This window comes from Cibotium barometz, chromosome 10 (genome assembly GCF_041138505.1).
Source record: "Cibotium barometz isolate CiBa-2024 chromosome 10, ASM4113850v1, whole genome shotgun sequence".
Taxonomy (NCBI): Eukaryota; Viridiplantae; Streptophyta; class Polypodiopsida; order Cyatheales; family Cibotiaceae; genus Cibotium; species Cibotium barometz.
The window spans coordinates 53,496,810-53,523,292 of NC_141055.1; positions in this window are offsets into that span (position 1 = coordinate 53,496,810).

Here is a 26,483-nt window from a genome sequence, read left to right on the forward strand (position 1 = left end):
CTGGCGTAGGAGAGTGCAGAGGCCTTGCAGGAAACAGAGACGCCTGGGGAGAGGCGAGCTGGGGCCGCTGGGAGTGTGACCGAAGTGCTGCAGAGAGGAGGGCTGCAAGAGTGTTCTGTAGAGAGTGTGAGAGGGTTGCCAAGAAGCGAGTCGCAGCCAAGTCGAGAGGTCGCCAGAGGTGGTCGCAGAGGTCGTGAAGAGAAGTTGCCAAGCCAATCGCCCTAGGGAGTCGCAAAAAAAGCACATTGGTGTGGGTAGAGAGGAGCGCAAGAAGCTGGCGTGGAGGACAGCCGGGCTCACGACTGAGAAGTTGGGCTGCTAGTCGATTGGGAAAACTGGCTGCCAGTGCAACAGAGGGGGCCTCCGTGTAAGAGGAGTCAGGACCGTGCAGCTGCTGGAGACAAAGAAGTAGCCGCCTTGTTGTGTGAAGGCCGACGTAGGTGTTGGTGCGAAGGGGCGCTGCAAGTGGACGCCAAAGAAGCCGACTTGTGGCAAGGTGATGGTAGCAAGGATAAGCTGCAAGTGAGCGTGGAACGCAGAGGAGCACAGCTAGTTGGAGGACTGTGGCTGCAGAGGTGACGGCGCCAAGTGTACGAGGGGACAGGCAGAGTGGAGGCCTTGTGAGAAAGTGATCGTCTTGTCATGGTGATTGAAGCAGCAAGGGAGGGCTGCTGTTAGGAAGGGATTAAGAAGATGTGGCTTGGGCTAGATATCTGAGGAAGCTGCGGTGAGCAGTGGTTCGTGGTGAAGAGGTTTTGCAAGGCTGTGGTGGTTGGTGAAGCTGCTGGTCACGACATATAGAGAGTGGGAGCTGCTGAGTGAAGGTTAGCTCGTGTGGGCGCCTTCTGGTGAGAGTAGCTGGTCTTGTGTGGGCGGTGATTGCAGGCAGTGCGTGGATGCTGACCAGAGAGGGAGCCTTGGGTTTTTGTGTGTGTTGGATGCAGAAGTGGTGCTGATGTGTGGGCTGGAGACAGTGGGGCTCGCCTACGACAATTGGCAGGTAGCAGCACAGCAGACAGAGAGTAGCCAGGCTACAGAGGAAGTGAAGAAGGGTTGCTGGTGTGGGCGCCCTCTGGTGATTATAGGGACTGGGAAACAGAGGCTTGGTCGTCAGACGCAAGGGTGTATTCCCTTGGCAGTAAATCCTGGCCAGAGTCCTGGTCTTTGGTGTATTTGCTGAGTTTGTACATGGTTGATGCTGTATATGTTTTTTGTTGAAAGATCATTTGTCCTTTGTGGTTCTAAGATGTCTTATGGTGTGGGTGGGTGGCGAATGTTGAGAGAGTGTTCCAGCCGGTGGCTGGTGGTGCCCCGTTCGTGGTAGTTTTTCCAAGTTTGGGAGGTGGAAGAGCTATAGAGGCAGGTTCTTTCTTCTTTTTTTCACCTCACACCGTGCATATTAGCTATTGTGTTGGTGCTTTGGAGTGCCATAGGCTCAGCTGTCCTTTTTACTTAAACAATAAAAGGTATAACAACACCTTCTTTCATGGACATCCAACAAAAAAGATTGCAGTTGGACTTCTGAGAGAGGATGAGAAAACTAAAATAGTTTGTCACTTTTGTCGCAAAACTGCACACTGTGTGCAAGTGTGTAGATGTGTTGTGTATTACGTTATGCCTCGTGACACAACTATTACAAGAATGATGCTCCACACTGGGCTACATGAACATCCAGTTCAGCCAGGAACTTCAAGGTCAATGTTGGAGCACGTGAAAATAATTGTTTCTCAAGTGTTGAAATATTTTATTATAAAAGTGTTACTTTTAGCATAATTGAATTTTGTGCATAGAGGCATGCATAAAAGATAAATATTTTATTAAAAAAATAATTCTTTTAGCATAATTGAATTTCATGCATAGAAGTATGCATAAAAGATAAATATTTTATTATAAAAGTGTTACTTTTAGCATAATTGAAATTCATGCATAGAGGTATGCATAGAAGATGAATATTTTATTATTTTATTATAAAACTATAAAGAAAAAAAATGATGATTATTTTATTATAAAAATATTATTTTCATCATATTGAATTTTGTGCATAGAAATGAAAAAAAATAAATAATTATTATTTTATTATAAAAATATTACAGAAAAAAAATAATTATTTTATTATAAAAGTGTTACTTTTATCACAATTGAAATTCTTGCATAGAGGTATGCATAAAAGATGAGTTAAGATGTGTATGGGATGAGATAAGAAGTGTATGTGATGAGATAAGATGAATATGGGTTGTGATAGGGTGAGAATGGATGTGATGAAAAAGAATAGATAAGAAGGCGTATGGGGTTATATGAATGGGAATGAGGAAATGGATGTATGGATGTATGGATGTATGCATGTAGATGTGAATGTATGCATGTGGATGTGTATGTATGGATGTATGTATGTGGATGTGGATGTATAAATAAGGATGTGAAAATGGATGTATGCATGGATGCGTATGAAGAATAATGAAGGTCAATGTGTATGGAAAATAATGTGTCGTTGATATGAACGAATGGATGAGAATGAGTACATATGAAGGGAATGTGGAATAAGTAATGTGGATTGAGGAGGGATAATGTGGAAAGACGGAATTCGATATAGAAATTGTAATTTGTGACTGTTTGCAAATGCTGTTTGTAAATGACTGTTTTATGTCAAGAATGCTGGGAAAGCATTTTGACCATCTTGTGATTAAGGCCGTGGAGACCTAACTGATAAAGTTGCAACTGCTGACGGAGAGTCAATGAAGGACGTCTCGCGTAGCAAGGTCGGCCGAGGTCTTGACCAGCCTCGGTGAGATTAAAATGGTGAGCTTCCGGTACAGTGGATGAGGGGCCAAGGAAGCGGCCTATGAGTGAAGCGCTAGGTCACCTGCGAAGGATCCTAGAGGGTGCTGACCATACGGTGCTCGGGCTCTGGGTCGCCCAGGATACCCATGCGTACGTCGAGGAAGATATTGGAACAAGGAGTAAGAGTTATTTTCTAAAACCGGGCATGGAACTGGTTGACTGACCTTGCTGGTCCTCAACGGATGAGTCCATGGCTCTTTATATGGATCTGTTGGTTGATCTTGCTGATCTTCAACGAGAGTCCATCTTGATAAGTGATTATATTACCGAGTATTATGGGCTAGGAACTATTGAAAAGGCCCCTGTGTGGACAGGTGGTGAGCGTTCTAGTTGCCAATGATGCCATAGATACTCTGATGAAGGAATGATGGGAAATTGAATCAACCGGATAAATTGAAAGATGGTGATCAGTGATACTTGGTTTTATTAAAGAATTGTTTTAAAACTGGTTGAATCTATGAAAAGGCAATTTCATATTGGGTGTGTAAGTGGTGTGACTAGTTTTATTTTTGCATGAACTTCCGGCTAGGGGGCCTTGGAACTCTTTTCCTTGGTACCCGGGACAAAACCTAACCAAATTCTTAATTGGATCCCATCACTACAGTGGTTGGGCAGTTGGCTAACCCATGGGACTGGGATGGGGTTAGGCTGGATTGATGGATCCGTAAATCAAGACTCAAACTTTTGTTTTTATGATAGATAAAATAAATCCCGGACAGTAACTCTTCTATGAATAGGAATCAACGGCTGTGCCTCTTGAATGGGGAAAAAAGCGTTGATCCCAATGATCCAAGTGCAAGTTTCTCCCTTGATCTGACCAAGTATCTTATAGATGTAATTGGATCAGCTCGATCAGAAATGATCTTGACTACGTTAGAGTAAAAAGTTATCCTGGTGGAATCGCCTGTGCTTTCCGAATAAGGAAAGTTTTTTCGGGTTCGGTTTTGGAAAAACCGACGGATTAGTCTTTTGTCCAGATATCCATGGGCGAGACCCCGAATGTGGGACCCCTGCCCCATGTGAGAAGTACTACTTCCGCTTCTACCAGTATCCTGAATCCGTTGCTCGGTGGGAACAGGGATCCCACAGTTGGTATCAGAGCATTTGGCTAATAAAAATCAACTGAGAAACCAAATATGTCAAAAATTTATCAAGAAGCACAAAAAGGTTATAATTGTGTGATATAATTCATACAATTTGAAATTCAAACTGAAATTCGTAATTTGGTAATTGGGTCTTCAGATGGAAGTACCGCAATTATATAGAGAATTCTGATTGAAAATTCTGATTGAAAAATGATGATTTCTGAAATTAGATGAAATATAATAATCTGAACAAAACCACAATGAGGATTAATGGGACGAGTCCCTGTGATGATATTCATATAACTGGAATGATGATAATGAATTCAGCAAATCACTATGAGATTAGTGGGTTGTGCTGTCAAATTATTACTGTAAACACTTGATCGGTAGATCAAGTTAAGGGATGACAAATTGAGGACTAGCTTAACTGAAATTCCCGTAGAGGAATGTTCAAAAGGGAATTTTTCGGTCTAATGGACCATTATCGTGTTAAAGATATGAATGATATGATTGAATGAATTGTTATTTAATGATGAGATCTATTTAAAGGATGATTATCCCCGTATTCTGTTGGGTTGACCAGAATATAAGGAACCCCAGAATAAATTGGATCTTAAGAAAAAGAGTTGTCCTCTACTTTGCGAGATGAGGACATCTCGCATTTTTCAAGTGGGAGAGAATGTAAGATTCCTCCCCAGCCTCTCAAAATGTCTAGTATCTTCCCCTATAATCAATTCCCTCTTCAGAAATATAAAGACCTTGTTTCTAACTGTTTTAACCTAGAGAGAGAAAATATTCTAGAGAGAGAATATTCAGGTTTTTGATATTTTTGGATAGAGAATTATCTCATCTTATTAAAATAAGTTCCCCTGAAACAGAAATTCAAAAAAAAAATTCCAATGTGCAATTGGAATTAATTAGAAATAGGTATAAAGGACCTTAGTCTAAGGGTCTAGATTTTCAGAAATCTTTGGACTATGGTCCAATTAAGGTTCCTATGGGCCAATAGCATCAATCCATGTGTAGGGAGGAGATAAATCCAATTTTGTAAAAGAATATACCCAAAAAGGAGTAAATGCTCGCATAAGATGAAGAGTTAAAAATGTACAAGGTTTATTAGTAAAATACTATGAGCAATATTAAAAATATGAGATATTTTGGGTATCCAAAAAGGAGTAAATGCTCACATAAGATGAAGAGTTGAAAATGTACAAGGTTTATTAGTAAAAAACTATGAGCAATATTAAAAATATGAGATATTTTGGGTATAAATGCTCACATAAGATGAAGAGTTGAAAATGTACAAGGTTTATTAGTAAAAAACTATGAGCAATATTAAAAATATGAGATATTTTGGGTATCCAAAAATGATTAAATGCTCACACAAGATGAAGAGTTGAAAATGTACAAGGTTTATTAGTAACAAATTATGAGCAATATTAAAAATATGAGATATTTTGGGTATAATGATTCCATTTTGACACATATGTAAGGAAGGGGAGTTCTTTAATGGAGGTGCGTATTTCACATGCTTGAATGAGTTTTAAACTCATAAAAATTGAGATATTTCATCTCTCCTCTCTCCTCATTCAAGTCTAGTTCCAAAAAGTTAGCTTAACTGACCTAAAAATGGTCAAAAAGTGACCAAACTGACTTGGAAAATTCTAGAATCAGTTTGTTTGGTTAGGAGCTCAATTTTTCCTATAAATAGAAGCCTCCCCTTGTTGAAAAAAATATAGTGTTTAGTGCATTGTTACTCTACTCCACCTAAGCCAAGAACTATGAATTCATTAATAATTCACTAGTTCTTGACACTTCTCTCTTTCTTCAATCCCCATTGGTGGCTCCATCAACATACTAAACCAATTGATTGGTTGGGGGCCTCTACCGTAAATAAAGAATCAAGCAAATTGTAAGGTAAGTATGGTGAATTTTGATCTTTTCTCAATGTTTCTCTCTTCTCAACCCCTCTCAAGCTTGAGAAGCTTAATTGGTATGGTTTTTGAATGCTATTAAAGTTAATTGATTAATGATGGTAAAGAAATACTTAAATTTTTATTTATGTTTAATTCTAATGGTTTTTCTCTCTCTCTCTCTCACTTAAGAAATGGTCATACTCATGACCTATTCTCAATCCAAATGAAGCTTTTCATAAAGCTTTTTCTTAATCCAAGATTAATCTATGCTTGAGAATAAATTAATAGTTTTTTTATCTATGCTTTTAGTTTATGATTATTAAGGGTTAATGATCCAATTAGGGATCATTCTAATCATTCCCTTAAAGATAACCTATCTTTTAAAATAATTGAGATTTATTAGTTATAGTAGCGGAGCTATGGCAAAATTTTATAAAAATTTACACATAAAATAATTTCATTCAAAGTATGAAAAGAGGATTTCGTATCATATTCTAGGAATTATCATCCTAGATTAATTGAAAGAATTTCATAGTAATCATGGAAAAATTGAATTTTTATATTATGCATAAAAGATAAATATATTATTATAAAAGTGTTACTTTTAACATAATTTAATTTTATGCATAGAGGTATGCATAAAAGATGAATATTTTATTATAAAAGTGTTACTTTTAGCATAATTGAATTTTATGCATAAGAGGTATACATAAAAGATGAATATTTTATTATAAAAGTGTTACTTTTAGCATAATTGAATTTTGTGCATAGAGGCATGCATAAAAGATAAATATTTTATTATAAAAGTATTACTTTTAGCATAATTGAACTTCATGCATAGAAGTATGCATAAAAGATAAATATTTTATTATAAAAGTGTTACTTTTAGCATAATTGAAATTCATGCATAGAGGTATGCATAGATGATGAATATTTTATTATTTTATTATAAAACTATGAAGAAAAAAAATGATGATTATTTTATTATAAAAATATTATTTTTATCATATTGAATTTCGTGCATAGAAATGAAAAAAAATAAATAAATTATTATTTTATTATAAAAATATTACCCAAAAAATAATTATTTTATTATAAAAGTGTTACTTTTATCACAATTGAAATTCTTGTATAGAGGTATGCATAAAAGATGAGTTAAGATGTGTATGGGATGAGATAAGAAGTGTATGTGATGAGATAAGATGAATATGGGTTGTGATAGGGTGAGAATGGATGTGATGAAAAAGAATAGATGAGAATGTATGTGATTGTTAGAGCTCTATATATGGCTCACTCTACCTAACTTGGTCTCACCTATATATATGTATCTTATCCTCAATATGAATCAGTCTTTGGGAGCGTACATGATGTGTCTCTTGTCTCGTCTCTTTCTCTCTACATTTCAACATGGTATCAGAGCATCTATGAGGGAAGCATCTATGTCTTCTTGTTAAATTCATGATTATAATTTCATGTCTTACAAGATTGTTCTTTGATTATGTGTTGTCTACATGATTTTATAGCTTAACTTGTTGTAATTAGAGTTGTTTCTTAATCGAATCCTTAAAACCAAAACTAGGTGCAAGTGCGTAGATTGTATTGTGCTGTGGTGAATCCTATCAAAAAAGTTTGTCAAACGGAGTTGTGAGTCAAAAGTTATGACAGTTCAGGCAAACTGCATCTGTAAAACAGCAAAACAGGTTCTTTGTGTGAGCACACAGGTTTCGTCTTCATCAAGTGTCTTTGTGAGCACACAGGTTTCGTCTTCGTCAAGCGTTTTTAGCAACCCGCCCAAATCTAGCTTCTTCGTCAAGCGTTTTTAGCAAACCGCCAAATCTAGCTTTTTCGTCAAGCGTCTACCAATGAATCTTGCGTCCCACGTCTCGGATTTTGCTATTTTTAGCAAAGCGACCAATCTAGCTTTTTCATCTAGCGTCTACCAATGAATCTTGCGTCCCACGTCTCGCTATTTTGAGGACTCTTTTCTTATTGACGTCTCTTATCTCTTGCAGTCGTCCTTGTCTATGGTGTGCAAATTTTGTGATTTTATCTTATACGTCTTCTCACAGATAGATATGGCTATGACTGTTCTCGTCAATGGTTTTCCTTCTGGCCAACGTTCTATTCCTTCTTTTCAAGGCCAAGGGTTTCCCGGTTGGAAAGCAAAGATGCTGTTAATTCTTGAAGGCGATGAGCTCTCAGATGTTGTTATTGGCAATTCTCTATGTCCGTCTCCGCCTATTATTCCGAATTCTGACAACGTTCTTATCACGGAAGGCCCTGTTTTTGATGCATGGCGTCTTGCTTATATGGATTGGCAGAGGCGTGATAAAGCAGCTCGTCGGTATATTCTTTCTGCTCTTAGTGATTCTCTCATGCTTGATGTGTATGACTTTCCTACTTCCCATGACGTATGGGAGTATCTTATAGCAAATTTTCAGAAAAATTCTGTTACAGAAACACTTTATTTGAGAGGTTTGCTTTCAAAGTTACAGTATGAAGTTGGTACTGCTATGACGGGACATATTGATTCTTTCAAATCTATTATTAATCAACTTGCTGCTGCGGGTGATCCTGTTCCACGAAAGCAACTTATTACAATTCTTCTTGATACAATAAAGGATCCATCTTATGACAACATTGTTACCATTCTTTCTAACAAGGACGGTCTTGATTTTGACCAAACTTGCATATCTTTGATTGAGTATTCTCAACGTCAACAACGACGTAGTGTTGGTCATGATGCAGTTATGTTTTCACAACAAGAGGAGCCTGAGTCACAACAGTTGGAACGGGCCTTTAATGTGCGAAGGCGTTCTTTTCAACGAGGCAACCGTAGAGGTGGTCGTCGTGGTGGTAGTTTCTCTCGTCTCAAATTTCCTAACAAGCATTGTTCTTACTGCAATAGGAATGGTCATACTGAAGATGACTGTTGGGCACGTCAATATGATGAAGAACACAACATTACCACAAAACAACCACGTTTATCTAGAGATTCTTCTTCTTGTGATTATTGTGGAAAATCTGATCATCCCTCTTCCATGTGCTTTAAGCGTCGATTTGATGTAGATCGAAATCGAGCATATGCAGCCGAGCATCATGATAATGTTATGCCTGAAACAAGTTGTGTTTTATGTTCAGTTCCCCCAGACAGAATACTTCATGTACGTGATGGTTCACTTTTCATTATTGATTCTGGTGCTTCAGGAAATATGACATATGAATCCAAGTGGCTACATAACTATCATTCTTTACCTGTTAAGCGTGTTGTTTATCTTGCTGATGATACAACTTGCCAAGTCAAGGGCATTGGAGATTTATATCTTGGCACCTTATCTTCTTCAACTCAAGTTTTACGAGGGGTTTTACATGTCCTAGAACTTCAACGTAATCTTCTTTCAGTTGCAAGACTTGTTGATCTTGGTTTGTTTGTTGGATTCGACCACACCAAATGCCGCATTGAGAAAGATGGACAGATTATTGCAACTGCTTCTCGTAATGGCAATTTGTTTGAGCTCTCTCTTAATGATGCTGTAGCAAATGTTGTCACTGCTCCAGGGGATCATGATTGCAAGATATGGCATCATCGCTTTGTTCATGCTGATTTCTCAAAGCTTCTTAATCTTCATCGTCAAGGTCTTGTACGCGGAATGGATCTTAAAGCTCATCCTCATATGGGAATCTGTGAGTTTTGTGCTCTTGGCAAACACAATCGTAAACCCTTTCCTCTCTCGAATTCAGTTCATTCTCATGATTTGTTGGATCTTGTTCATACCAACATTTGTGGACCTTTGCCTCCATCGAGAACACAACATCGTTATTTCATTACGTTTATTGATGATTACTCACGGTATACAGTTGTTTTCTTGCTTCAACAAAAATCTGAGGCGTTATCTGTTTTTAAGCAATTTCACAAGGCTGCCGAACTTCAAACTGGACGTCGCCTCAAGAAACTTCGCAGCGATAATGGTGGAGAATATGTGTCTCGTGAGTTTGAGAGTTATTGTACGGACCATGGTATTCATCATGAACATACAATTCATTCAGCTCAACAGAACGGTGTTGCTGAACGTAAGAATCGCACTATTATCAATGCTATACGATGTATGCTGATTCATTCTGGGTTATCTCGTGTCTTCTGGAGTGAAGCTCTCTTGACAGTAGTCTTTGTTCAGAATCATCTTCCTACTACTGCTCCTTCTCGTAAGATACCCATCACAGCATGGACAGGTGAAATTCCTTCTGTATCTCATTTTCGAACCTTTGGATGTATTGCTTACATTCATGTTCCTAAAGAAACACGAGCAAAGCTTGATGCTCCTGGCCTTAAAGTTATTTTTATTTGGTATTCTGACACTTCCAAAGGCTACAAATTCTATGACCCATCCTCCAAGAAAGTGCTTGTGAATCGTGATGCTATTTTCAATGAACAGCTTACGGGCGGTACATGGTCTATGGATGATTCTGATGATACTAAATCTTTGCTTCAAGCTTTTCCATTCTTGTGTGATGAAGAATCTTCTTCTATAGAGCAAATTTCCTCTTCACAACCATCTAAAGAGCAACTTTCCTCTTCACAACCATTGATTCCGAATGTTGTCATTGATGATGTTGACATTTTTATTGATCTGCCTATTGATTTTGAGCATGGTTCTTGTCATGTTTGTGATGAAGATTTTGAGGCTAATGTTTTCTCTACTTCTGAAGATCCAGCCACGTACAGTGATGCTATATGTTCTCCACAAAAGGATCAATGGCAAGAGGCTATGGAAGCAGAGTATGATTCTCTTATCTCTAAAGGTACATGGATACTCACTGAGCTACCTCCTGGCCGTACTGCCATTAAGTGTAAGTGGGTATATAAGACAAAAATGGATCCTTTGACAAATTCAAGGCACGTTTAGTTGCCAAAGGTTATTCTCAAGTTGCTGGCGTTGATTATCATGAAACCTTTTCACCAGTTGTTCGCATTACTAGTATTCGGGTTTTATTGGCATTTGCTGTTCAATTTGACTTAGAAATTCATCAGATGGACGTGCGCACAGCTTTCTTGAATGGAGATTTGAATGAAGAAATTTACATGGAGCAGCTTTGTGACTCTTTGCAAATGCTGTTTATAAATGACTATTTTATGTCAAGAATGCTGGGAAAGCATTTTGACCATCTTGTGATTAAGGTCGTGGAGACCTAACTGATAAAGTTGCAACTGCTGACGGAGAGTCAATGAAGGACGTCTCGCGTAGCAAGGTCGGCCGAGGTCTTGACCAGCCTCGGTGCGATTAAAATGGTGAGCTTCCGGTACGGTGGATGAGGGGCCAAGGAAGCGGCCTATGAGTGAAGCGCTAGGTCACCTGTGAAGGATCCTAGAGGTTGCTGACCATACCGTGCTCGGGCTCTGGGTCGCCCAGGATACCCACGCGTGCGTCGAGGAAGATATTGGAACATCACATCCATCCATCCATTTACATCTAATCTGATTCACATCACATTTATTCACCTCACATCTCATCACCTCTATTCACATCACATCCATCCATCCATTCAGATCTATCTGATTCACATCACATTTATTCACCTCACATCTCATCACCTCTATTCACATCACATCCATCCATCCATTCAGATCTATCTAATTCACATCACAATTCTCATCACATCTATTCACCTCACATCTCATCACCTCTATTCACATCACATCCATCCATCCATTCACATCTATGTGATTCACATCACATCTCATCGCATCTATTCACCTCACATCTCATCACCTCTATTCACATCACATCCATCCATTCACATCTATTCACCTCACATCTCATCACCTCTATTCACATCACATCCATCCATCCATTCACATCTAATTTGATTCACATCTCATCTATTCACCTCACATCTCATCACCTCTATTCACATCACATCCATCCATCCATTCTATCTGATTCACATCACATCTCATCACATCTATTCACATCACATCCATCCATTCATTGACATCACATCTATTCTGATAGAATTTAAACATAGGATTTAAGAGAATTGTAATTTTGATATAAAGATTCTTTACACATCTATTTATGCATAAAAATCAACTTCAGTGGGAATAACACTTTTATAAAAAATCCTTTTATGCATCTATTTATGCATAAATTCAAAATTTAAGGAAAATAACACTTTTAAAATAAAAATAAATCTTTTATGCATCTTTCTATGCATAAAATCAATTTTAATGAGAATAACACTTTTAAAATAAATCTTTTATGCATCTTTCTAAGCATAAAATCAATTTTAATGAGAATAACACTTTTGAAATAAAAATAAATCTTGTATGCATCTTTCTATGCATAAAATCAATTTTAATGAGAATAACACTTTTGAAATAAAAATAAATCCTTATGCATATTTTTAAGCATAAAACTATTTTTAATGAAAATAACACTTTTGAAATAAAAATAAATCTTTTATGCATCTTTCTATGCATAAAATCAATTTTAATGAAAATAATACTTTTGAAATAAAAATAAATCTTTTATGCATATTTCTATGCATGAATCAATTTTAATGAGAATAACACTTTTGAAATAAAAATAAATCCTTTATGTATATTTATATGCATAAAATTAAATTCAATGAAAACAACACTCTTATAATAAAAATTTCTACTATGCATCTTTCTATGCATAGAAATTAAATTCAATGAAAACAACACTTTTATAATAAAATTTTCACTATGCATCTTTCCATGCATAGAAATTAAATTCAATGAAAACAACACTTTTATAATAAGATTTCCATTATGCATCTTTCTATGCATAGAAATTAAATTCAATGAAAACGACACTTTTATAATAAAATTTCCATAATGCATCTTTCTATGCATAGAAATTAAATTCAATGAAAACAACACTTTTATAATAAAATTTCCATAATGCATAGAAATTAAATTCAATGAGAACAACACTTTTATAAAAGTTTCCATTATGCATCTTTCTATGCATAGAAATTAAATTCAAGGAGAACAACACTTTTATAATAAAAATTTCCATTATGCATCTTTCTATGCATAGAGATTAAATTCAATGAAAACTATACTTTTATAATAAAATTTCCATTATGCATCTTTCTATGCATAGAAATTAATTTTTATAATTAATACCAGTTGATTATTTTATTATAAAAATGTTACTTTTATCATAATTGAAATTCATGCATAGAGGTATGCATAAAAGTTGATTATTTTATTATAAAAGTTTTACTTTTATCCTAATTGAAATTCATGTAGAGGTATGCAAAAAAGTTGATTATTTTATTTTAAAAGTGTTACTTTTATCATAATTAAAATTCATGCATAGAGGTATTCATAAAAGTTTATTATTTTATTATAAAAGTGTTACTTTTATCATAATTAAAATTCATGCATAGAGGTATGCATAAAAGATGATTATTTTATTGTAAAAGTGTTACTTTTAGCATAATTGAATTTCATGCATAGAGGTATGCATAAAAGATGAATATTTTATTGTAAAAGTGTTACTTTTAGCATAATTGAATTTCATGAATAGAGGTATGCATAAAAGATGAATATTTTATTGTAGAAGTGTTACTTTTAGCATAATTGAATTTCATGCATAGAGGTATGCATAAAAGATGAATATTTTATTGTAGAAGTGTTACTTTTAGCATAATTGAATTTTATGCATAGAGGTATGCATAAAAGATGAATATTTTATTGTAAAAGTGTTACTTTTAGCATAATTGAATTTCATGCATAGAGGTATGCATAAAAGATGAATATTTTATTGTAAAAGTGTTACTTTTAGCATAATTGAATTTCATGCATAGAGGTATGCATAAAAGATGAATATTTTATTGTAAAAGTGTTACTTTTAATATAATTAAATTTCATGCATAGAGGTATGCATAAAAGATGATTATTTTATTATAAAAGTGTTACTTTTAACATAATTAAATTTATGCATAAAAGATTGATGTTAATTCAAAAGTGTCATTCTCATCTAAATTGAATTTATGCATAGGAAGATGCATAAGAGATTGATTTTTAATTCAAAAGTGTCATTCTCATTTAAAATGATTTTATGCATAGGAAGATGCATAAAAGATTGAATTCTAATTCAAAAGTGTCATTCTCAATTAAAATGAATTTATGCATAGGAAGATGCATAAAAGATTGATTTTTTATTCAAAAGTGTCATTCTCATTGAAAATGATTTTATGCATAGGAAGATGCATAAAAGATTGATTTTTAATTCAAAAGTGTCATTCTCATTTAAAATGAATTTATGCATAGGAAGATGCATAAAAGATTGATTTTTATTTTGAAAGTGTTATTCTCTTTAAAATGGAATTTATGCATAAATAGATGCGTAAAGAAATCTTATATCAATATAAGAATTCTCTTGTATTCTATAAATAGATATGGGAAGTGATAAGATGTGATAAGAGGTGTATGAGATGTGATAAGATGTGATAAGATGCATACGAGATGAGTTAGGATATGATAAGATGAGTTAAGATGTGATAAGAGGTGTATGAGATGTGATAAGATGTGATAAGATGCATATGAGATGAGTTAGGATATGATAAGATGAGTTAAGATGTGATAAGAGGTGTATGAGATGTGATAAGATGTGATAGATGCATATGAGATGAGTTAGGATGTGATAAGATGAGTTAAGATGTGTATGGGATGAGGTAAGAAGTGTATGTGATGGAATAAGATGTATATGGGTTGTGATAAGGCGAGAAGGGATGTGATGAAAAAGAATAGATGTGAAGGCGTATGTGGTTATATGAATGTGGATGTAGATGTATGTATGTGGATGTAGATGTGAAGGCGTATGTGGTTATATGAATGGGAATGTGGATGTAGATGTATGTATGTGATGTGTGGATGTGGAAATGGGAGTGTGGATGTATGAATGTGAAAATGGATGTATGCATGTAGATGTGTATGTATAGATGTGAATATGGATGTAGATGTGGATGTATAGAGGTGAATGGGAATGTGGATATGGATGTATGTATGTATGTGGATGTGGATGTGGATGTGGATGTATGAATGAGGACGTGAAAATGGATATATGCATGTAAATGTGGATGTATGAATGTAAATGTGGATATGGATGTGGATGTATGGATGTGGATATGGATGTGTATGTATGAATGTGGATATGGATGTGTATGTATGAATGCGGATATGGGATTGGATGTACGAACATGGATATGTACGTACAATAATGAATGTGAATGTGTATGTGAAATAATGTGTCGTCGATATGAGTAAATGGATGAGAATGAGTACACATTGAATGGAATGTGGAATAAGTAATGTGGACTGAGGAGGGATAATGTGGAAAGACGGGAGTTCGATATAGAAACTGTATTTTGTGACTGTTTGTAAATGACTGTTTTATGTCAAGAATGCTGGGGAAGCATTTTGACCGTCTTGTGGATTAAGGTCATGAAGACCTAACTGATAAAGTTGCAACTCTGCTGACGGAGAGTCAATGGAGGACGTCTCGCGTAGCAAGGTCGACCGAGGTCTTGACCAGCCTCGGTTCGATTTAAATGGTGAGCTTTCGGTATGGTGGATGAGGGACCAAGGAAGCAGCCTATGAGTGAAGCACTAGGTTACCTGCGAAGGATCCTAGAGGGTGCTGACCATACGGTGCTCGGGCTCTAGGTCGCCGAAGATACCCACACGTGCGTTGTGGAAGATATTGGAACAAGGAGTAAGAGTTGTTTCTGAAACCGAGCATGGATCTGGTTGATTGACCTTGCTGGTCCTCAACGGATGAGTCCATGGCTCTCTTATATGGATCTATTGGTTGATCTTGCTGATCTTCAACGAGAATTCCATCTTGATTTTTATATGTGAAAATATTGTCGGGTACTATGAGCTAGGATCTATTGAAAAGGCCCCTGAGTGAACAGGTGGTGAGCGTTCTGGTTGCCAATGATGCCATAGGTACACCGATGAATGAATGATTGGTAATATGGATTCAATCAAAGATTTAGAGGATTGTCCTCAGTGACATAATGGTTTCATTAAAGGATTGTTTTAAAGTTAGTTGATGCTGAGAAAAAGGCAATTTCATATTGGGTGTGTAAGTGGTGTGACTAGTTTTATGTTTGCATGAACTTCCGGCTAGGGGGCCTGGGAACTCTCTTCCCCGGTACCCGAGACAAAACCTAACCCAATTCATAATTGGATCCCATCACTACAGTGGTTGGGCGGTTGGCTAACCCATGGGACTGGATGGGGTTAGGCTGGACTGATGGATCCATAAATCGAGACTCAAATTCTGTTATTACGATAGATGAAGTAAATCCCGGATAGTAATTGTTCTATGGATAGGAATCAATGGATGTGCCTCTTGATGGGAAAAAAAGCATTGATCCCAATGATCCAAGTGCAAGTTTCTTCCTTGATCTGACCGAGTACCTTTATAGGTGCAGTCGGATCAGTTTGATCAGTAATGGTCTTGACTACGTTAGAGTAAAAAGTTATCCTGGTGGAATCGCCCGTGCTTTCCGGATAAAGGAAGTTTTTCCGGGTTCGGTTTTGGAAAAACCGACGGATTAGTCTCTTGTCCGGATATCCGTGGACGAGGCCCCAAGTGTGGGACTCTGCCCCACGCAAGAAGTGTTACTTCCGCTGCTAGTACCCCGACGAATCCGTTGCGCGGTGGGAACAGGGATCTCACAGATGATATGTGATGAAAATGGATGTAAATGTATAAGTGAAGAATGGATGTGAATGTATAAGTGAAGAATGGATATGAATGTATATGTGAAAGAATGGATGTGGATATGTATGTGAAAGAATGGATGTGGATGTATGTGAAAGAATAGATATAGATGTGTATGTGAAAGAATGTGATGTGATGTAAAGAGATGTGATGTGTCATGAATATATGTGAATGTATAGATAGATGTGAGAAGTCGTACCTGTGAACGATTAGATGGATGTAGATGAATGAGAAGAGATGTGTATGAATGAGATATGATGTGGATAGAAGTGATGTGATATAATGGTGATAAGAATGAATGTGATGGATATGAATGAATATGAATGTGATGGATAGGAATGAATGTGATGTGAAGGGATGTGAAACGGGATAGATGTGAATGAATGAGATGTGATGTGAGTGAATGTGATATGGTCTGAATGGATGAGATGTGAATGAATGTGAGGTGATGAGATGTGGATATGGGTAGATGCGAGTGGATGAGATCTCAATGATAATAAGGATAAATTGAGGAAAGATGTGATGAGATGAAAATGATGTGATTAGATGAGAATAGGAATACTTATGAAATGGTTGTGGAATTAAATAATGTGGATTGATGTGGAACAATGTGGAAAGACGAGAGTTCATTATAGAAACTGAATTTATGACATGTTTTTAAATGACTGTTTTATGTCAAGAATGTTGGGGTAGCATTTTGACCGTCTTGTGAATGAGGTCGTGGAGACCTAATTGATAAAGTTGCAATAGCTGACGGAGAGTCAACGGAGGACGTCTCACGTAGCAAAGTCGGCCGAGGTCTTGACGATTAAAATGGTGAGCTTCCGCCGGTACAGTGGATGAGGGACCAAGGAAGCGGCCTATGAGTGAAGCGCTAGGTCACCTACAAAGGATCCTAGAGGGTGCTGACCATACGGTGCTCGAGCTCTAGGTCGCTCGACGATACCCACGCGTGTGTCGTGGAAGATATTGGAACAAGGAGTAAGATTTTTTTTTTGAATTCGCGCATGGATCTGGTTGATTGACCTTGCTGGTCTTCAACAAATAAATCCATGGGTCTTTTATATGGATCTGTTGGTTGATCTTGCTGATCTTCAACAGAGATTCCATTTTGTTATGTGAATATATTACCGGTTACTATGAGCTAGGAACTATCGAAAAGGCCCCTGAGTGGACAGGAGGTGAGCGTTCTGGTTGCCAATGATGCCATAGGTACACCAAAGAAGGAATGATTGGAAATTAGGATTCAATCGAATATTTTAGAGGATCATGATCAGTGACTATGATTTCATTAAATGATTGTTTTAAAGACAGCTGAATCTGTGAAAAGGCAATTTTATATTGGGTGTGTAAGTGGTGTGACTAGTTTTAAGTTTGCATGAATATCCGGCTAGGGGGCGTGGGAACTCTTTTCCCTGGTAGTACTACCCGGGATAAAACCTAACCAAATTCCTAATTGAATCCCATCACTACAGTGGTTGGGCGGTTGGCTAACCCATGGGACTGGCTGGACTGATGGATCCCTAAAATGAGACTCCATTCTGTTATGGTTTGATAGATGAAGTTAATCCCGGATAAAAATTGTTCTATGGAAAAGAATCAATGGTTGGGCCCCTCAATGAGGAAAAAAGCGTTGGTCTCTATGATCCAAGTGCAATCTTTTCCTTGATCTGACTTTGATACTTACGGGTTCGGTCAGATCAGTTCAGGTATTTAAGGCTTTTGACTACATTAGAGTAAAAATTATCCTAGAGGAATCGCCCGTGCTTTCCAGGCGAGGGAAGTTTTTTCGGGTTCGGTTCTGGAAGAACCGAGGGATTAGTCTCTTGTCCAGATATCCGTGGGCAAGGCCCCGAGTGAGGGACCCTGCCCCACACAAGAAGTACTACTTCCGCTGCTAGCACCATTGAATTCATTGCGGGACAAGGATCTCACAGCTAAGAGCAATTTGGTTAATGTGGATCAACCAAGAAGCCAAAAATGTCAAAAATTTATGTAGTAGTAAAAGGTTGTAATTGTGTGATGAAATTCATACAAATTGATATTCAGACTGAAATTCATAAATTAGTAATTGGGTCTTCAGATGGAAGTATCGTAATTGCATGGAATCCCTGACTTGCTTGAGGCCTAGACATGATAGTATCTACCTTATAATTCCAAGGACCATGACTACCCGTATATACCGAGAGTATAACTGCAACTCTTTACTGGCATTATATACGAGTAAATCTAAGATTTGAAATTATAAGCATAAATGCTATCCAGATGATGAATTCGAATGTGGTTGATATGATTTTCAAATTCCGATTGAGAACTGATGAGTTGATTTGGATTTTGATTGAAAAATGATGATTCCTGAATTTTGGTTGAAATGTAATAAGCTGAGCAAAACCACAATGAAGATGAATGGGATGAGTCCCTGTGATGATGTTCATAACTGGAATGATATTAATGACTTCAGCAAATCACTATGAGATTAGTGGATTGTGGTAACAGATTGCTGTTGTTAACACTTGACCTAGTGGATCAAGTTAAGGGATGTCAAATTAAAAATCTGCATAATTGAAAATTCCCATGGAGGACTGTTCAGATGGAAATTTCGGTCTAATGGACCATTATTGTGATAAGGATTTGAATGATATGATCTGAGTGAATTGTTATATGATGATGAGTTCTATATAAGGGATCTTTATCCCAGGATTCTGTTGGGTTCACCAGACTATAAGGAACCCCAGAATCAGTTGGATCTTAAGGAAAAGAGTTATCCTCTAATTTTGCGAGATGAGGATATCTCACGTTTTTTAAGTGGAGTAGGATGTAAGATTCCTTCCTCCGGCTTTTGAGGTGTGCAGGTGTAAGAACCTCCCCTTCTGATCTTCTAATTATTCCCCTCTCTGAAATAAAAGAAGGATCTTGTTTTACCCTAGTTTGGCCTAGATAGAGAAAATGTCTAGAGGGAGGTAATTCAAAATTAAGATATTTTTTGATATAAAAAATCCTCCTAGTGTCTAAAATGGTTTTCCTTGAAAACAGAAATTCAAAAAGAACTTTCCAATGTGCAATTGGAATTAATTGAAAATAGGTAAAAAGGACCTTAGCCTAAGGGTCCACATTTTTTAAAAAAATTGGATTATGGTCCAATTAAGGTTCCTATGGACCAATAAGATTAATCCAAATGTAGGGAGGAGATGAATTGAAGAATAAAAGAAAATCTCCCAAAAATGAGTAAATGCTCACATAAGATGAAGAGTTGACTAAGGACAAGGTTTATTAGTTAAAAAAGAAGAGATATTTAGAGAAAATGATGCATTTTTGACACCTTTGTGTGGGGATCTCCCGTCATGAAGGAGGCACCTATTTCACGTGTGTGGAGTGTTGAGATATCGAGCTCATCTAGTGACCCGCCTGGGGGATAGGCCCCACACTTACACCACTGGCATGGTTGGTGAGATCATGGGTGATATGCGGCCAGTGGGATGACAGGCTGTGTGAGAGCCATTCTAGAGACTGGCATAGTTATAGCGCCAGCTCATTTAGTTGGGTTCACACTATAGAGAAACCTAGTATGTATTTGGTTGAGTACATTTTCATATGTGTGTACTCTTATCTTTGTATATGGTGTGTTGAGTGTTGTGTGAAGAAGAAGAAGATTTTCAGCCTCTCACCTTGTGTGTTCTCTTTTAGGGTTTTATGAGTGTTTGTGTGCTTGCAAGAGCACAATCTCTCTTCTCCCTTGCATCTTTTCATGGTATCAGAGCCTGGTTCATGCTAAGGGCTGAGTTGCAAACAAGAGAAGCACAGGAAAGCGGTACGAGGGTAAGAGCTTCAACTACTCTTCCCTATTTGTGTTGGCGACTACACCCTTGTCTCAGGAGCTCTACGGGAGGCACCGGCAAACGATCTCTGATTGAGGAGCTTTCTTCGCGGGAGTAAAGCTGTAGGGCAACTTTAAAGTCCTATCGGACATAATTACTCGGGCCGAAAACGCGTTACGACCTCCGTTTTTCAGAAAGTAGGAAGCAAAATAAAGAATGATAAAAATGAGAAACGGTCAGCCATACAAAGGAGGTTATGGTAAAATTTTCCATAGTTTTGTGGAAAAGAAAGTTTGTTTTTATGTTATTCCAAAAGAGTAATTCCCACCATTTTTGCATCTAAAAGAAATATTATAATTACTCCATGTACATATTCACCTACGAATATGCATGGATATCACTGATATTAATTATTAAAATTTTATTATAAAAGTGTTATTCTCATTAAATTTGATTTTTATGCATAGAAAGATGCATAAAGGAATTTTTTTATTATAAAAGCGTTATTTTTATAAAAATTGATTTTTTTGCATAAATAGATGCATGAAGAAATTCTTATTATTTTAAAAGTATTATTCCTATTAAATTTGATTTTATGCATAAATATATGCATAAAAGGATTTTTTTAATAAAAGAGTTATTCTCACTGAAGTTGATTTTTATGCATAAATAGATGCATAAAGAATTTTTATATCAAAATTAGAATTCTCTTAAATTCTATGTTTAAATTCTATGATTATTTGATAAATGAATAATTAAATACTCTAAGAGAGAAAATTCTATGGTTTTATATTCACACAGATTATAAAAAGAGAATTCAAGAAATCTATCGAGATCAAAATATTCAGATAAATGAATAATCTATTCCTCATTTGTTACTAATTTAGAAATCGGTTAAGTGAATATTTAAAGAAAGAAATTTAGTAAAATAGTAATAACTGAATTATCAAACCTTTTCGAGAATGATAGATCACGAAAAATCTTATCCGACTTGAACCTTGAATCAGACTAGGACTAAGACCAAACTCTTTCGTCAATTTTGAGGAAAGAAGGTGTGACCATTTTAGAAAAATACACTCAAAACTCCCACCAAATCTAAAACTAAGTTTGAGACCCTTCGAATTGATATGTGGATCAAGGTTAGAATTCGAGGAATTCTGGTATGAAATTCAGAATTCTGATCAAAAAGTTTTGGGGATACTGATTCAAGAAATACTCCTTGTATTCAAAAGAAAATCAAACTGAAAACTTGCATAGAAATGAGACGTGATGTGAATAGATGTGATGAGATTCGATGTGAATCAGATAGATATGAATGAATGGATGAGATGTAATGTGATGTGAATCGGGATGTGAATGAATGAGATGTGATGACATGTGAATCAGGATAGATGTGAATGAATGAATGGATGAGATGTAATGTGATGTGAAATGGGATGTGAATGAATTAGATGTGATGTCATGTGTAAGATCCCTTTCCCCACCGCGCAACAAATTCAAGGGTGCTAGCAGTGGAAGTAGCACTCATTGCGCGGGGCAGGGTCCTGTACTCGGGGCCTCGCCCACGGATATCTGGACAAGAGACTAATCCATCGGTTCTTCCAAATCCGAATCCGGAAAAACTCCCTTGCTCGGAAAGCACGGGCGATTCCTCCAAGATAACTTTTCTCTAACATAGTCAAAAACCTTAACTAACTGAACTGATCTGACCAAACCTGTAAGTCCCATAGTCTGATTAGGGAAAAGATTGTACTTGGATCATAGAGACCAACGCTTTTTTCCTCATTGAGAGGCACACCCGTTGATTCTTTTCCATAGAACAATTTTTATCTAGGATTTACCTCATCTATCCTACTATACAGAAATTGAGTCTCGTTTTACGGATCCATCAGTCTAGCCTACTCCATCTTGTCCCATGGGTTCGCCAACTGCCCAAACCACTGTACTGATGGAATCCAATTAGGAATTTGGTTAGGTTTTGTCCCCACCAGTACCTGGGAAAAGAGTTCCTAGGCCCCCTAGCCGGATATTCATAAGCATTCCCATTCTCTTCTAATCACATCTTTTTCTATCTCATCACTTATTTCCTCATTTATCCTCATCAGATTTCATCCACTTTCATCTACCCATATATCTCATCACTTCACCACTCGTTCATTCACATCTCGATTCACATCACATCATATCCATTCACATCCCTTATCATTCATTCACATCCCGATTCACATACTAACACATTCATTCACATCCTATATCATTCATTCACATCGTGATTCACATGCTTACATCCTGATTCACATGTTATCACATTCATTCACATCCCTTATCATTCATATCTATCCAATTTACATCACATCTCATCTCCTCAATTCTCGTTCATATCTATCACATTTACATCCAGATGTATTCTCCCACATACATCCACATGCATACTTATCACATACACATCCACATCTATCCTTTCACATACATCCACATCCATACTTATCACATACACATCCAGATCTATCCTTTCACATACATCCACATCCATTCTTTCACATACATCCACTTCTATTCTTCAAATACATCCACTTCTATTCTTCACATACATCCACATCCATCCATCCATTCATTCACATTTATCTGATTCACATCACATCTCATCACATCTATTTACCTCTCTCATCCTCATCACATATTTTCTCATCACATCCATTCTCTATTCATTCCCATCTATCTGATTCGCATCCCATCTCATCACACCTATTTACTTCTCATTCTCATCACTTCTATTCCCATCACATCCATTCTCTACTCATTCTCATTTATCTGAATTATATCACATATAATCACATCAAATTACCTCTCATTCTCATCACTTCTATTCCCATCACATCCATTCTCTATTCATTCTCATCACTTCTATTCCCATCACATCCATTCTTCATTCTCTATTCATTCTCATATATCTGATCCATTCTATCCATTCTCTATTCATTCTCATCTATCTGATTCATATCAAATATCATCACATCTATTTACCTCTCACTCTCATCACTTCTACTCCCATCACATCCATTTATAGAATGTAAGAGAATTCTTATTTTTGATATAAAGATTCTTTACACATCTATTTATGCATAAGAATAACTTCAGTGGGAAATAACACTTTTATAAAAATCCGTTTATGCATCTATTTATGAATAAATTCAATTTTAAGGAGAATAACACTTTCGACATAAAAATAAATCTTTTATGCATCTCTCTATGCATAACTCTTTTGAAATAAAAATAAATTTATTTATGCATCTTTCTATGCATAAAATCAAAATTATTGAGAATGACTCTTTTGAAATAAAAATAAATGTCTTTATGCATCTTTCTATGCATAAAATCAAAACTGATGAGAATAACTCTTTTGAAATAAAAATAAATTCTTTATGCATCTTTCTATGCATAAAATCAAAATTGATGAGAATAACTCTTTTGAAATAAAAATAAATTCTTTATGCATCTTTCTATGCATAAAATCAAAATTGATGAGAATAACTCTTTTGAAATAAAAATAAATTTCTTTAAGCATCTTTCTATGCATAAAATCAAAATTGATGAGAATAACTCATTTGAAATAAAATTAAATATCTTTATGCATCTTTCTATGCATAAAATCAAAATTGATGAGAATAACTGTTTTGAAATAAAAATAAATTCTTTATGCATCTTTCTATGCATAAAGTCAAAATTGATGAGAATAACTCTTTTGAAATAAAAATAAGATTTCCTTGAGGAACACTCTGGCCACATCCACTGCAGTGTAGGTTTCTTTTACTGGAATCAGACGAGTAACTTTGGTTAGTCTATCAACTACCACAAAGATGGAGTTGTAACCTGATTGCATTGAAGGTAATCCAGTAATAAAATCCATACTGATACATTTCCACTTCATATGGGGGATGTCTAATGGATGTAACTTCCCAAGCATTTTTACTCTCTCGGCCTTGACTTTCTGAGAGGTCGGATATTGACGTACATGATTAAGCATATCCTTTTTTAGACCAGGCCAAAAGAAGCTTTTCTTCACAGACATGTAGGTTTTGATGAAACCTAGATGTCTTGCAATAAGGCTGTCATGGGCTTCATTCAGAGTTTGACCCTTAGCTCCCTTATCATTGGGAATGCATAGCTTGCAATTATAATACATAATTCCATCATCCAGGCTGTATCCTTGAACTCGGTTCAACTCCTGTGGAGTTTTGCTTTCCTGCATAAGTAGGGTAGCAATAGGGCCAAAGAATCTATCCTGCATGATCTTCTCACTTGCTTCAATAATCAAAGGATTTGACACTATAGTAATTGCAAGCAAGGAGGCTTTTCTGTTGGGGGCATCTGCTACCACATTTTCTTTGCTTGGGCAATACTTGATTTCAAAATCAAATTCCTACACAAAGTCTACATCCACCGTCTTTGGTGCATGTTGAGATTCTTCTGAGTGAAGATCCACTTTAAGCTCTGATGATCTGTAATCAAAGTGAATCTTTGAACCAGTAGGTAATGTCTCCACAACTTCAAGGCATATACTACTGAAAGTAGTTCCAGGTCGTGGACAACATAATTCCTCTCATGCGTTCTGAGTTTTCGGGATTCATAGGCCATTGCATGACCTTCCTGCATGAGTGCACCTCCCATGGCAAAACCACTGGCATCAGTTACTACCTCAAAGGATAGAGACAAATCTGGCAGCTTTAGAATGGGATTGGTTACCAAGGCGGTCTTCAGCTTATCAAAAGCACTCTAGCACCTAGCAGAACATTGGAACGGGATATTCTTCTTAAGAAGATTAGTCAGGGGGGAAGCTATGAGAGGATACTTTGGTATAAAGATTCTATACCAACCAGTCAGTCCCAAGAATCCTTCCTTTGACTTCTTTCATTGTCTTTGGTTCAGGACAAACTATGACTGCTTGGACTTTAGCGAAATCTGGAGAAATTCCATCTTTGGATACCAGAAAGCCCAAGTATTCAACATGGTTGGCAGAGAAAGTGCATTTGCATTTTTTTGCAAAGAGTTGGTGTTTCCTTAGGATCTCGAGAACTTTTCTGACATGATCTTCATGGTCAGCTGTATTCTTTGAGAAAATCAGAATATCGTCAAAGAAAACAAGAACAAAATCATCCAAGTATTCTCAAAGAATATCCTCCATTAATCGATTGAATGTAGCTGGGGCATTTGTCAATCTAAACGGCATGATAGTGAATTCATAATGCCCATACCGAGTATTGATGGTTGTCTTTAGGATATCTTGCTCATTAATCTTGATCTGAAAATACCCTAATTTGAGATCTATCTTTGTGAGGATGTGGGCTCCACTTATCTAGTCCCAGAAGCTCATCAATTTTGGGGATAGGATACTTATTCTTAACTGTCAACAGCTGATTGAGAGCTCTGTAGTCCACACATAGTCTTAGCGTTCCATCTTTCTTTTTCTGAAAGAGAACTGGTGCACCCCAAGGTGAAACACTGGGTCTTACAAACCCTTGTTCTAATAGCTGTCTAAACTGTTCCTTGAGTTTGATGGCTTTCACGAACTGGCATTTTGTACGTGCGCAAGGCTACTGGCTAAGCTTCGGGGTCAATTCTATCACATGATCTACTTCCCGAATTGGAGGCATCTTTGTTAATTCTGCTGGGAATAAATCATCATAATCACTTAACCATTTAGGTTCTTTAGCTTTCAACTTTGAGTCTACTAGATTCATTTTGACAACATAAATGAGATGCTTCTTTCTAAGTCCTTTTAGTAACTTAGAAGCCTTTACTAACTGCAGACTTGGGGATCTTGAAATTTCGGTTCCTTAAGCTTTATTTTCGTAGAGGTCACGGAAGAAAATGGTTCCATTATGACAAAGAATGTCAGCTTGATTTTTATGGAGCCAATCCATTCCAAGGATCCCATCGAAAACTCCCAAAGTTATAACTCTGTGACAGTCAGTTAGATTCCCATCTAGATTGAACTGAATACGATATGTCTCAAGGTGAGTGAAAAGAATCTTCCCACTTGCCAATTCAACTTGCATAGGT